Consider the following 14,355-nt stretch of genomic DNA (forward strand, 5'->3'; position numbering starts at 1 on the left):
GGGTAGGCACGAGATCTTCCTCAGTAGGTCTTAGTGTAGAGATCTTGAGCCACTAACTCCAACCCCTTTGCTTATTCTTAAGCAGTTGGAGACCTCACTAGACTGACCTTTGATGGCAAACAGGGTGTGCACGTTGCCCTTGGCTCTCCTTGCTCGCTTGCTGGCTGTGTCTGGCCACAGTCCCTTCTTGGAAGCTTAACAGGAGCTCAAGATTGGCATACACAGCTTTTAACTCCAGCCCTGCCCACTAGGCTGCCTTGTCTTCATTTAAATCAAATATAGCAAGATACGGTTTCCACATTACCGAATGCATGTATTTTAATGTATAACTTGATGAGTTTTGACAAGTACATACACTCATGGGACACACATCCCTTAAAGATGGACCTTTCTATCAGTAAAGAGTCTTCTCTTGGAGGCTGGAGAGATGGCTAAGTAGTTAAGAGCATTGGCTGCTGTTGCAGAACACTTAGGTTTTGATTCCGAGCACCCACACAGCAGCTAACAAACCATCTGTAACTCTAGTTCCAGGAGATCCGATGCCCCTTTCTGACCTCTGCAAGCCTTACATGCACAGGTGCACTTGCATGTGTGCAGGCAGAACACTCATACATATAAAATAAAACAACTTTTTAGGTTCCCATCCTCAAAATTCAAGAAATTAAAAGGGTTGCTCTTCTCTAACCGTGTGTCAAGGTTATGATAAACATGCTGCTATGATAACTCTTATAAAAGCTCCTGAAATCAGACAATGAAAAGTAGCCTTAGGATTGCTCCTTATAACCAGCCAATCAACAATAGTCTGTTACTGTACAGAAGAATTGAATTTATTTTTTTAAACATTGAAAGTAAGATGGTCAGGCTAATCAGCTTCATTTGCTTTGAACTGGGGGGAGGGGGGTTCCCCTGAGTACCAGGAAGAATGGATTTTTATATAGAGAAGATTCACTGTTGTCTGATTGAAAGACGATTTGGTTTTGAACTGAGACATTGGATAGAAAAGACAGGCTGGATTTGAAGTGGAGTGGGAGATGGCAGAGGGAGGAAGACTTTGGAAGGGTCCGTATAATGACTAATACTGGTTGTCAAACTGATATCCCTGGGAAGAAGGGACCTCGACTGAGGACTTTCCTCTAGTAGACTGGCCTGTGAGCATGTCTGTAGGGCATTTTATTGATTGCTAATTGATATAGAAGGACTCAGCCCACTGTGGGCAACACCATCCATAGGCAAGTGGATTTGGACCACATAGGAAAGTTTTCTGAGCAGCCAAAGGGAAAAAGTAAACAACGTTCCTCCATGGTCTCTGCTTCAGTTCCTGCCTTGAGTGCCTGTCCTGGCTTCCCTTGATGACGGACTGTAACCTGTAAGCTAAATAAACTTTTCCCTCTTGTAACTTGATTTTGGTCGTGGCGTTTATCATAGCAACAGAAGACAAGCTCAAATAGGTAGGTTGAGAAATGAGAAAATTAAGGTTCCTGCTTCCACTAGGAAGCATTACAAAGATGCAGGTTTGAGCGCAACTCTGCTCAGTGGTTTAGAAGTTTGAGAACTAGAGTTTCATGTGCCTGACAGTGAGTCAGGGGTTATAAGCTAGGCATATTACATTAAGCTTTCAGTAGTAATTTTGTTTAGGGAGATATTATTAAGCTTATGTGGATCCAGGTCTGTATTATAATAAGCTATTTCTTAACAGACTTCTGTGATGTTTGCCAAAAAGTTCATTTTAGTCTTCAGCATTTTAAGGATCATCTTGGTATAATGCCACTCCAAAAAGTGACTTATCTTTTTTACATCTTTTAAATCTTCGGGTTTAAAAATCTCAAATTAAACCCCATAATTCACTCACTCATAAAAAGGGTTGAGTGCTTACTATATGTAAGAACCCGTGAATGTGCCTAAGAGATACAGGGGCTGTGTCCACGTGTGGCATTTACTAACAGGCACCTGTACATGGCACTGCTTAGAGAAAGCTGAGGCTGATGGCCACGTAGGAACCACTGTGTACTCTGCGCTGATTCTGATGGTGCCATATTGAGGGTGCAGACTCCATCCATGAGCACTGATTCAGCAATTGGATTGAAAACTCCTCTGTGCAGTGCAGGGTTCCTTGTTGAACAGCGCCCTGCCTGGAGCCCTTGCTGGGACAGTGCCTTTTCCCTTTGCTCGCTTGCTGACTTCCTTGTGCTGCTTCCCTACCAACTTGTGCCTCAGATTATCATGACTTGCAGATATGGTCAGATACAGGAATTAAGCAGCTGCTGAGGGGCCATCCTTCAGGCTTTGTAACATAGGACGCCTTTCTTAATCAGGAACTCCTTATTTGGGGAATCCATGCCTTCAGGAAATGATCAATCAGAGGATCAATTTAGTCATAATGATACTTAATGACAGCAGCTGGAATTTCATGGGATCGATAATTCCATGTAATTGGTGTGTGTGTGTGTGTGTGTGTGTGTGTGTGTGTGTGTGGTGGAGGGGTGTGCTTTACACAAGTTGATGCTCGTGAGTGGCACTGCATTTGGGCTTCTGTCTTGGGCAAATGTGGACCTTCTAGCTCCATTTCCTCTTCTGCTGTTCTGATGAGAGGTTCTGGAAAGTTCTTAGCATTTTGAATGCCCTGTGTTCTGTATCAATATATGATTCTTTTTTTCTAAGAGAAAACACAACTCTGATCTAGTCTCAGGCAAAATTTTACTTGAAATTTCTCTTTTTCTCTTAACTTTAAAAACACACAAACTAATTTTATGACTAATTGTTTTTAAAAGCAAAGTGGAATTTGCACCTAAATGTGAGGTGACTAATTTCTGTTTTGACTGCCATGTCTAGTTGCAGGTCCAGGGGACTGCTTCTTTTTGTAAATATGATAGGATGATGTTGCTGCATTAGCGTCTTTTAATGCAATACCTGACTAAAACAACTTAAGGCAAGAGTTGCTCATTTTGGCTTATAGTTTCAGAGGGTCCAGTCCAGACACATGGTCCCATAGACTTGGGCAGAGCATTATAGAAGCAGCAGAGGATGTGGTAGAGGAGAGGTATTTGCTTCATGGCTGATTAGGAAGTAGAAAGAAAAGAGGAAGGAATGCAGGAAGGGACGAGGGCCAGATGTAGCACCTCAGAAATGCCCTCCAGTGACTCATTTCTCCCAACTAGGCCTGGCCTCCTACCAACTTTCAATAATGTTATGAATCCATCAAGGGCTTAGTCTATTCATGAGGTAAGAACTGTCCTAATCAGCCTCTGAAAAGTCATCACAGACTCACAGAGGTATTCCTCATTAAACTCCCAGGCACAAACTGTTTCTGCAACACTACTTCAGACAGGAATGCATGATGGTTTTTCCTCCTATACCCACAATTCTCTGAATGTCAGCTGGATGACCTACAATTTAAATCAATTGTAACCTGAAGGTTAACAAAGACCCTTCAGGTTAAGATCTCAAGTCCCACAAGACTGGTCCCATTTCACTTTCTAACTGAAAGTCTCAGGTTCCTACTTGTACTTTAGACCAATAGACTGTTGATGTCAGGAGTATCTACAACTTCCTCTGTGGGTTTGACAATGTGGTACAACAGGTCACCCACTTCATGTGCACAGTGTGATTATTGTTACAGGTTTCTGGTAAATACAACTCAGGAATAGCCAATGGAAGAAATGCATGGGTGTTCCGCTCTCCCAGCTCTTCAATGAGTTCATCAACCTATGAATGAACTCCATATCTGATGTGTTTTCATAAAAGTTTCATTATACAGGCATGGCTGACAAAAATCACTGGTCACTGGTGATGACCTTAATCTTCATCCCCTTTCCTCTCTAGATGTTGAGGGTAAAGGGCTGAGGTGGACTTGAAGGTTCCAATCCTCTAATCAACGCTTAGACTTTCTGTCTCCTCTTCTTCCTTTCTGAGCTATTTAGGATTCCCCTAAGCCAGCAGTCATCTTAACATTGAAAGAGATGCCTTAATCACTCTGGAGATTTCAGGAGCCTTAGCAAGAATTATGGAGGGAATCCGGAGTCAGACAAATAAAATAGCAAGAGATACTCATCTAGCCTCTATAATTCATAAAATGACAACAGTTTTGGAATGATCATGCATTGAATGTAGGTGCCCCCCACACCAATTCATGTGTTGAAAATGTAAGTTCTACTGTGATTATATTAAGCATTTAGACTTAGGGGGAGTAATGGGGTCATGAGGGCAGAGCCTTCATTAATAGGAATAATGCCCCATTAAGAAGAGGTACATATGTGGATAGAGGAGACAAGATGAGATGAGAAGGTCATTCATCCATTGGGTCCTGGTGATTTATTAGTTGACTTCCACTACGATGCACGCAAGTGCTTGTCATGTATTATCATACCATTTGCTGAGCAAAGTGTACCCTGCTTAGTATTTGGTGAAATCCTTGGATAAATGCTGTCATTACGAATGATTCGCCTCCTCTGTTTTGCCTGAAAAGAACTACAAAACCCTGGTGAAGAAAATGGAGCCCCAGCTGTGATTCAATCTCAGGTTCTATAAGCTTTCTTCCTCACCCAGTCGTCAAGCTGTTGCCCACCAGCTCTTTCTAGGGCTCTCAACAGCAAAATGGCCTTCCACAGCTCCTTAGGAGACTTTTACTGACCCTCTGAGTCAGCTACTACACTCAGTAATTATGCCTGTCCACAGGGCAATATTTTACATGGGTGAAATATTGGTGGCAGACTTATGCTATCAAGACTATGGGCTGCAGTGAGTTGGTGTTAACACATTTTCATGGGCTAAAATCCCAGATGGGACACTGAACAGCTCTAAAGTCACTACAAATAATGCGTTGGACTGCTACTGTCATCATGTGGTTTTTAGTTTCCTCCTCCATGATGTCATATAACCAGAGATAAGCAAAACCCACTTAAAAATCTAAGATTTTTCTGGACGTTAGTGATGGAAACGGTACTTTATCATTTGACTTAACAGCATTTTAGAGTGTGGTTTTTAAAATTTTCCACGGGATTATCTAGTCATTGATCAGTGGATGTGCCTGTTACCCCAAGCCTCAAGTGATAACAACAGTGCTGATGACAATGAAGATGATGATGGTGGTGATGGTGATGATGATGGTGGTTATGGTGATGATGGTGATGGTGTGATGATGGTGGTTATGGTGGTGATGATGGTGGTGGTTCTGGTGGTGATGGCGGTGATGATGGTGGTTATGGTGATGATGGTGATGTGATGATGATGGTGGTTATGGTGGTGATGATGGTGGTGGTTCTGGTGGTGATGGCGATGATGATGGTGGTTATGGTGATGATGGTGATGTGATGATGATGGTGGTTATGGTGGTGATGATGGTGATGGTGATGATGTTGGTGGTGATGATGGATGATGGTGGTGATGATGGTGGTGATGAGGTAGTGATGATGGTGATGGTGATGATGATGGTGATGGTGACCAGTGGTGATGATGATGGATGATGGTGGCGATGATGGTGATGGTGATGGTGGTGATGGTCATAATGGTCACGATGGTGGTGATAGTGATGATGGTGGTGATGGTGCTACCATAGTGATGGTGGTAGTGATGATGATCTTGAATAACGATGATTGTGATGCTATTGCTGCTGCTTCTGATGGTGATGATGATAGTTATGGTCGTGATAACTTACTTCATGGTCCAAAAGGTGCCAAGTATGTGATTTATGAGGTCCCCAGAAATGTCCACTATGCCCTGACTCTGCAATCTGTGTAGTTCAAACAGCTTGGCTTCCATTAGCAGTTTGATACTGAACATTAGAACTTCAGGTAGAGATGTTCTTTCAAATTAACAAGATAACAAGACCACTGATTTTTGTAGAAGAAATCACAGGACAGGCACATGTGAATGGTAAGGCAGTTCAGGAAACCATTTTCATAATGATATGTATAAATGGATACATAGATGAGAATGCTCTGGAGCCTGGAAGTAACAGAAAGAATGTGGAATATAAGTTATGAATGATGTGTAGCTAACTCCAAGATCTCTGCTTAGACCCCTGAGAAAATCACCTGGATTCTGCACTTAGTTTTCACAAAAGTCAAACAACATGTGTATTGTTTCTAGATACTTTTCATCTAGAGAGAGATTGAGGCACAGAGACACTATTGTACTCACGGTCACCCGTCTTGTAAATGCCACAGTCGGGGCTTGTGTCTCTAGCCTCTGCATGATCTTGATGCTCATAATCAAAGTGTGAAATACTTGAGAGATATTCACTCTAGAGACCTGGCACATGCAGGAAGGTCAAATAGAACTGACCTGGAGCTCTCAGCCTCCAGAGTATAGGATTACAGGTTTGTGCTATCACACCCAGTCATCAGAGTGGTTTTCAAAACGTGGTATTAGGTAATACTGGAGAATAATATTTTCTTCCCGTGTGCTATGAAGAGGTCAAGTTTAGCATTGTCTACAGAGACTGACGGTTCCAAGGTCTCCAATGGAGCTGCAGGTGGTGTTTGCATTGGGTTGTGCGTCACTTAGAAACCGTAAGTCCCAGGGTACCAACGTTTCTGTCTGGGCCTCAGCCAGTAGCCTTAGGGTTGGCCGATGGTGGGCTTGGGGCAGGTTTCACAGTGTGGATGTGAATGCTTGTTCTTGGACTGGCTGGAAATTGGGACTGACTCTGAGGGAGTTTCCGAGACTCTATAGCTGACTTTGGTTAGGCCTCCTGGTCTCTTCATCAAAGGGACGAAGGGTTGAGATTTTCAAAGTAAACACAAAATGACCTTCTAGTTATTCAAACTAGAAGAAATTCCCCAATGTTAGGCTTGCTGTTTGTGCAGCAAATAGAAATCAAGACCAGATTGTCTATTGCAGGCACTGTGCAAAGACTAGAGATTAAGTATTGCATCACCCAGTCAAACAGAACAAACATAAAAGTGGATACACCTACCATGCACATCTTTCTTCAGTGGACCCACAGGTCCTCTTGGCCTCTGGAAACTGCAGTTTGGTCACTGACCCAGTCAGAGATACGTATTAGTTATTCTGAATACTTGGTTGCCAATGGTGACGGTATTTGGAACCTTTAGAAGGTAGGTCACTGGGGACAGGACTTTGAAGTTTTTTATTTTTTTATTTTTAATTTTTTAAAAACTTATGTGGATAAGTGTTTACCTGCATGTATGTAGGTACACCACATGTGTGCAGTGCCTGTAGAGACCTTAAGAAGTTATCAGATCCCCCAGAACTGGAGTTATAGACCATTGTTAGCTGCCATCTGGGGGCTAGGAACTGAACCCGGGTCCTCTGCAAAAGCAGCCGGTATGCTTCACCACTGAACCATCTCCCCCACCCCCAGGAGTCTGAGGTTTTACCTCCAGCCCCACTTCCTATTCACATCTGTCTCTTGACTGTGGATGTAATGTGACCCACTAGCCTCTTGCTCCTGCTGTCTTCCCTTCCATGATGAATCATGGATCCTAGGTGTCACCTCCAGTGACTGTGAGACTAATGTTGATTGTCAGCTGGGCAGGATCAGGAATCTAATTGCCTAGGAGGAAAGCCTCCAGGGAGGCTTGTGAGAAATTATTTAGACTAGGTTAGCTTCTGGGTGTGCTTGTGAGGGATTACCTTAGTCTGTTTAATTTGGTAGGAAGACTCACCCTCAAGAAGGGCAGAACCATTTTAGGGGCTGGGGACCTGGACTGAGTAAAAAGGAGAAAAGCTGAGCAGGAATCTTCTTTGACTGGATGCAGTATGACCGTCTCAAGTTTCTGCTGCCTTGATTTCCCCCAGCTTGATGGACTGTAATATTGAACTCTGAGCTGGAATAAACCTGTTCTTCCTTGAGTTGCTTTCGTCAGACATTTTATCACAGCAGCGGTAAAAGTAATCCAGTGATGAACACAGAACTTCCCGAAAAGAAATAGCAAAACTAGCTTCACCTGTGTTCATTGCATTGCTGCTCATCATTAGTAAAAACCGAACAAGCTGAAACTATTGAACAAGAAGTGAGTGAGGGATGGTTAAAGGACCCACAGTCAGGTTTTTGACATGGGAAAGAATGGATTTAGGAAGCAATTGTCTAGCTTTGCAATGTTCATATTCTAAATTGGTGTCTGCTGTGGAGGTGTTGATAGTCTGACAAATGAGTCAAACTAGCATTCTTTAACTGTAACCAAGTGTCATATGTTTAATGTGTGTGAGAGGGTGGTGAGTCTACAGCAAACATAATGGAGGTCTGGGAGGCTTTGTTGAGCAAATATAAAAATCAAATAAAGCCAGGCCTGGTGGCACATGCCTTTCATTCCTTCACTGGGGAGGCAGAGGCAGGCAGATCTCTATGAGACTGAGGCCAGCCTGGTCTACATAGTGAGTTCCAGGCCAGCTGGGGCTACAGGGAGGCCCTGTCTCAAAAAGACAACAATAAAAAAATCATATAAAAAAATTTAAAAAGTGAAAAGTCTGAGGATCAATCTGTCACTATAAGCTGGTCTTTCATGTTTACTATCAGAAACTTCAGGAGAGAAAGCCTAGCCCTTATGTTAAGCCAAGGTAGGGATTGATACTTCCTATGCAGAAGTCCTAGAGGAGGCCTGGTTCCAACTCCTAATACCTTCCTTGGGGATCTGGTGATGAGTGACATCCAAATATTGTCCAAGCAGATATTGTTCTAGCCTTTAACATCTATTCCTGCTAACCCATTGTATTAATCACTTTTCTGTTGCTATGATAAGACACCATGGTCAAGGCTACTTGTAGAGGTTTATTCAGCTTATGGGATGAAAGAGTGTATATTCCAGGCCACAGTCCACCATTGAACTCAACGCAGGAACTTGAAGGCAAGCCTGCTTGCTAGTTTACATAGCATCACCTCCAACCGAGAAACTCACTTCACAGCCACAGCAGTCCAGCAGAAAGCAGGAGAAGGCATGATAGCTGGCACACAGCCTGGTTTGTACTCTGTTAGCTTTCTTACAGTGCAGGACCACCTGCCTGGGGAGGGGAGGGGGGGCACTACAGTGGGGTGGGCCGCTCTGATCCAGGCAGTTCCTCGGCTGAGGATCTTCTCTCAGATGACTTTGTGTCAAGTTGACAGCTACATGACACAGTTGCATGTGTTAAGACCAGGGAGCCATTCTGCAGAAACCAGATAAGGAATATATCCTTTCCCAATTTTAAATTGTGAAACTAAATACTTTTTCTTAAACACAACAGAGAAGGCAAACTTCGTCTCCTTAACAGGCCTTTGACTAGGCAAGTGTTTCACAATCTATTTTTTTATTATATTTCTAATGAACCTTGTTAGACTTCTTTTAAAAACAAATCTCTTTCCTCCTTGAAATTATATTACCACAGATAGACTGTATATTGATTTAGAGACTGCATGTATGTCGATGAATTAGACATAAAAAAGTGATGTGAAAAAAAGACTATTGAAAAAAAGTGATGTGTTTTTTTGCTTCTTCCCACCAAGAACCATTTCCCAGTCCCCTGAGTGTTTAGAATTCAGGTTGAGACAAACCTCTGAGACAGGCGTATGCGGATGTCTAAGGGAAACCATCTGTGAACAGAGACAGGGCTACTATAAATCCATGGAGGAGGGAGACTAAATATATTGGGTCAAGTTTGAAGTTCAAAGTACAAGTCAGGAGCCCTACTAAGTCACACCAGTGGGTCCCGCACACATTCAAACACTGGGCATCAGTCAGAAGAAAACCCTGTACTCAAAGCAAAAAGCAGGTTTTTCCCCCCTCTTGCAATTGTACATTACAGTAGATTGGCAGAAACATAACCAGATGATGTGCTTAGTCCCACCCTGGTTCAGTGAATGTTAAAGCTAAATGCAAGCTATTAACACGACCTTCGCTCTCTGACGTCTAAGGAAAGACACCACACTCAACAATCATTGTGGACCTGGACTGCCTTGCTGTGGTAAGTTCCCACTAATTATGTTGCGTACTCCTGGACTCTTTCATCCTTTCATTTTCAGCCCGTTTGAAAATGAGGCCCCAGGGGTGTGAGATGATCTGCAAAAGAGGAGAAAATATTCATCTTTCCAACTCTTCAGACTTGAACTTCTTTTTCTTATGAGGACTTTTGACTTTGCATTTCACAGCTGTTCTCTTTTCTACTTAGGGGCTGATGAGGGGTAACGGGAGCACCGAGTGAGATTTCGCAAGTCTTGTCTTGTAAGTGTTGACGGAGTTTAATGAATTTATTAGATGGAACCAGCGCCTGTCAGAGAGAAGACCTAATTGGGTGGCATTAGAACGCACTAGACACAATTCTGAATAATGAAGGCATTGCATGTATATTCTTTAGGCAATAATAAGAGTTGTAATAAATACGTTTCTGCAGCATGGATTCGGGTTGGGTTTTCCTTATGCTTTTTAGTATCCTCAGAGAGTTTTTTGGAAGGAGAGTCTTTCTGCTCTTAAGACATTTACCGAACATGATTGTCTCCAGTTGGATGACATCAAATTGAATTCCTTCAACTTTACCTGGGGAGAACACCAATTGGAAATGGGAACATAATCTTCAATGCTTTAAAGAAATTGATGACAGAATTTCCTATTTGGATTCGACTTTGAGTTTCAGTGGCCACTCAAAGCTAGATTTGCCTATACTGTCTAAATTGTGGGATGTGGAAGAGAGGAAATTAGTCATGCCAAGGCCACTTGGGAACATCTAAAATAAAGAAGACACACAAATGGACAAAATTATCTGTCCTTGGAGACTGGCCAGGACCAGATATGCAAGTCCCTCTAGAAAATAGACTTGATGCTTTTTATTATTCTAAGAAAGTAAATTAAAATCTTTTTGTCACTGGCATGGGGTGCCCAGGCTTAGGCTATCACAGGCTTCATACACATAATCCATGGCACAGTTCTAGAAAATTCTGCCTACTCTGGTCAAATAGAGACTATATTAATTAAATTATTTTAAAAATATTTTATTATTTATGTGTATGAGTGTATTGCCTGCATGCATGTAAGTGCACCCGTGTCATGCAGTGTCTGAGGAGGTCAGAAGAGGGCATTGGATCTTTGGAACTGGAGTTACAGACTATTGTTAGCTGCCATGTGGGTGCTGGGATTCAAACCTGGATCTTCTGCAAAAGCAGTCAATGCTCTTAACTGCTGAGCCATCTCTCCAGCCCTGTATTAATTAAATTCTTACATAGAATAAACACAGCTTCGGATAGGCATTTTATCACTGTTTACCTTAGAGTCTAAGGTCTAGACTGTTTTAAGAGGTGTCTCTTTTGTTTTGTATGATTGTAACTGAAGGTGACTATTAATGGTGATTTGGTTGTGTATGGACTAGGGTATGTATAGGTTGGCAGCCGGCACCAATCTTGGAAAAGTCTACCAAGATAATTGGTGACTGTCATGTCCAAGAAGTGGCAAAGTTATGCCCCAGATTATGTAACAAAAGGACTTTTGAGGCCTCTAGGGGTGATTGTGGGGAGAAGGCTGCTCAAAATGATAAATACTTGCTAGAATTTCAAAGGTGTGTGCATGACATATTCTTGGAGAAGTTGTAAAATCCTGGAAAAAACATGCCCAATATTCTGGTGAGATAAAAAGTTTTATCAAATCAAATTTAAAGGTTTCTGAACAATTTGTAGCATTTTAGAAACGTTTTATTTTACAACAATGACAAAGCAAAATCATTACTTCAAGCTGGTATTACTTCTGCAGCAAGGACTTTACTGATGGCGCTCTCTCTCCGGTCTGTAAAGATCAAAGAGTTTGTTTGTTTGTTTGTTTGTTTGTTTGTCTTTTTGAGACAGGGTCTCCCTATAGCCCCAGATGACATGAAACTTAGTACGTAGACCAGGTTGACCTTGAACTCACAGAGATCCACCTGCCTCTGCCTCCAGAGGGCTGGGATTAAAGGCGTACACCACCGCACCTGGCCAAGGACCTTTTTGAAAGGATGAAATTCCACATGCTGTGGGTTTTGTTTGTTTTGATGGCTTTCTTTTAACAGATATTAGAACTTGAAGTGACACTGAGGTGATAAAACACAGAATTACTTTGAGAAAAATGCCTCGGAATGAGACAGCAGCAGCAGCAACAGAAGCAAAGTACGGTGAGCTGAAGCTTCTAAATTCTTACGCTGCTAACATGAACCTGTGATTGATACTAATGGATTACCGTGCTGCCTGCTGAGTTCACTAATGTGAAGGACACTGGATAAGTGACACACGATAAATATTTTATTTATGAATGATTAAAATATTTTATAGCCATATATCACTGTGTGCTTTGATACTCAAGTGTAGTTAGAAATCAATTCCAAGGGAAATTGGGAGGAAGGGTGGCTGGGAGACAGTGCTGCCTCTTGTCCCTGCCTCTGAGTTTGACTTTAGAATGTCCCTTTCTACCTGTGTGCATGTGAGGTCTGGTTCTTTGTTCTGATAACCCGGTTTATCTGGGATTCAAGGGCAAGCTGTGCCACAGGAAACCCTGACAGGTTTTAATGAAGAGATGTGAGATGTCTCTGATGTATTTGGGGAAACTCGGATGTTGTGGTTTTGTATATGGTTATGGTAAATAACTAGCCTGCTGATTGTTGTGGTCTGGCCTTTGCTGGGAGCCCTGGACCACTGGAGACCCATTTAACCTGAACTACTCCCACCTACAGAGATCCCTACTTTGAAATCACTTCAAGCAGGGTGGGGGCAGGGAGCTCCGCCATGTCTCACAAGAGCTAGCTTCTTTCTGGAAGGCCTGGAAGGTTGACAGGCTCAAGGCTGCGGGGGAGCTTGCAGCGTGTTAGGGGTTGTCACTCACTGTTCCCCTTTCCCCATGACTGCCTCTTGAAGATTTGCTGCAAATGAGCCCAACTGGGAGACCCGGATGGCTGGCGAGTTCTGAGCAGTCATGGCTTCCCCAACATCCCAGGGGCCCATAGCTTTCACATCCTGACAGGAGGCGTTCAACCAGAACCAGAGCAGCCAGTGGCCCTGTTTCAAATTAGAGCTGGAGCCCCGCCTCGGCAGCTCTGTGTATATACTGTGTCTCTTTTTCCCTTTTCTTTCCTTTTTTTTTGGGGAGACAGGGTCTCCCTGTAGCCACAGCTGGCCTGGAACTCGCTGTGGAGACCAAGCTGGCCTCCATTTCACAGAGATCCACCCGCCTCTGCCTCCCAAGTGCAGGGATTGAGGGTGTGTGCCAACGCACCTAGCTCTTTTCCCTTTTCAACTGTATCTTTATTTAGAGAGGGAAGTTGCAAAACTGTGAAGTATAAATGTATGGAGTCAATGCTGAAGGCCTTGGTCTCAGTCCATTTTTAGCAATATGAGTTTTCTTGTGTGTGTGTGTGTGTGTGTGTGTGTGTGTATGTGTATGATTGTACATGTACGTATCTGGTGGGTGTGGAGGCTGGAGGATAACCTTGGGTGTCCTTCCTTGGCTACTATCCACCTTGTCCTTTTTGGAGACAGGGTCTGGACCTGGAGCTCACTACTTTGTCTAGGCTGACTGACCCATGAGCTCCAGGGAGGCATCTGTCTCCCTGTTCCCAGTCCTGTGATGACAACACGTGTCACAGCATCTGGCTTTCTTACATGGATGTCCGTTGATGCTGGGGATCCACCATAGATCCTCACTGGGAGCACTTTATTGACTGAGCCTCCTCCTCAGCCCTGGCTTTCTACCTTTTGGTATCATGTCACTGAGTGCTTGGAATGAGGGCTCTTTTACTGCCTGTTTCCTCTCCCGCATATTGGAAGGTCTTTGGAGCAGTGTGAGTGCTGGGCTTTCCCTTTGGTACACACTAAAGATGGAAAAGACGGTTTGTACCCCAGGCCCCTTAGAATGAACAGTCCTTGGATCTAAAGTGATGTCAGGGAAAATTACTTTCTAACATTGCCAGTGTGTTTCTTGACATCCCCTGGGAGGGACCATCACAGCAGACCTGTGACACTTTCCATGCTGACTGTACACTGCTTCCCTGGGGCCTTGGAATGGTCTGCTGCTGGGTTCTGAATTGAGGAGTTAGAAATGGAAGGAGAAAGTTTTGTGGACATTCCAGATGTCACTTTGCCCTTGTGCAGCCAACACTCCGTTAGTGTGCATCCTTCAGTCTCCCATGGGGCTATGCTTCTGTTGCACACAGCAAAGCTGGAGAGGCTGAGCCATCTAAGCCCTTTGGAAGTAAAGTCCCAGAAGTCGGGTGTGGAGCTACTGGATTAGGTGTTTGCCCTGCTGGTTTTCGGTCTTGTTTTGGTCTGGTATTTCCTTACTATGCCTCCATTCCTCCCTTTTGGAATGGTAATGTGTATTCAGTTCCACTGTATGTTGGGAGTATGTAATTTGTCCTTTGATTTTACAGGGGCTTACAGTTAGGAGAGTGCCCTGAATCAGAAGAGACTTTAGA

At 43.3% G+C, this 14,355-nt stretch overlaps 1 long non-coding RNA gene across 1 annotated transcript in view; it reads left to right on the forward strand.

The window, feature by feature from the left end:
- LOC115070874 overlaps nt 1-14,355 on the forward strand; it is a 311,242-nt gene that overhangs the window by 13,527 nt on the left and 283,360 nt on the right. The window lies entirely within an intron of this gene.

Source organism: Nannospalax galili, unplaced genomic scaffold (genome assembly GCF_000622305.1).
Source record: "Nannospalax galili isolate Female #2095 unplaced genomic scaffold, S.galili_v1.0 scaffold136, whole genome shotgun sequence".
NCBI lineage: Eukaryota > Metazoa > Chordata > Mammalia > Rodentia > Spalacidae > Nannospalax > Nannospalax galili.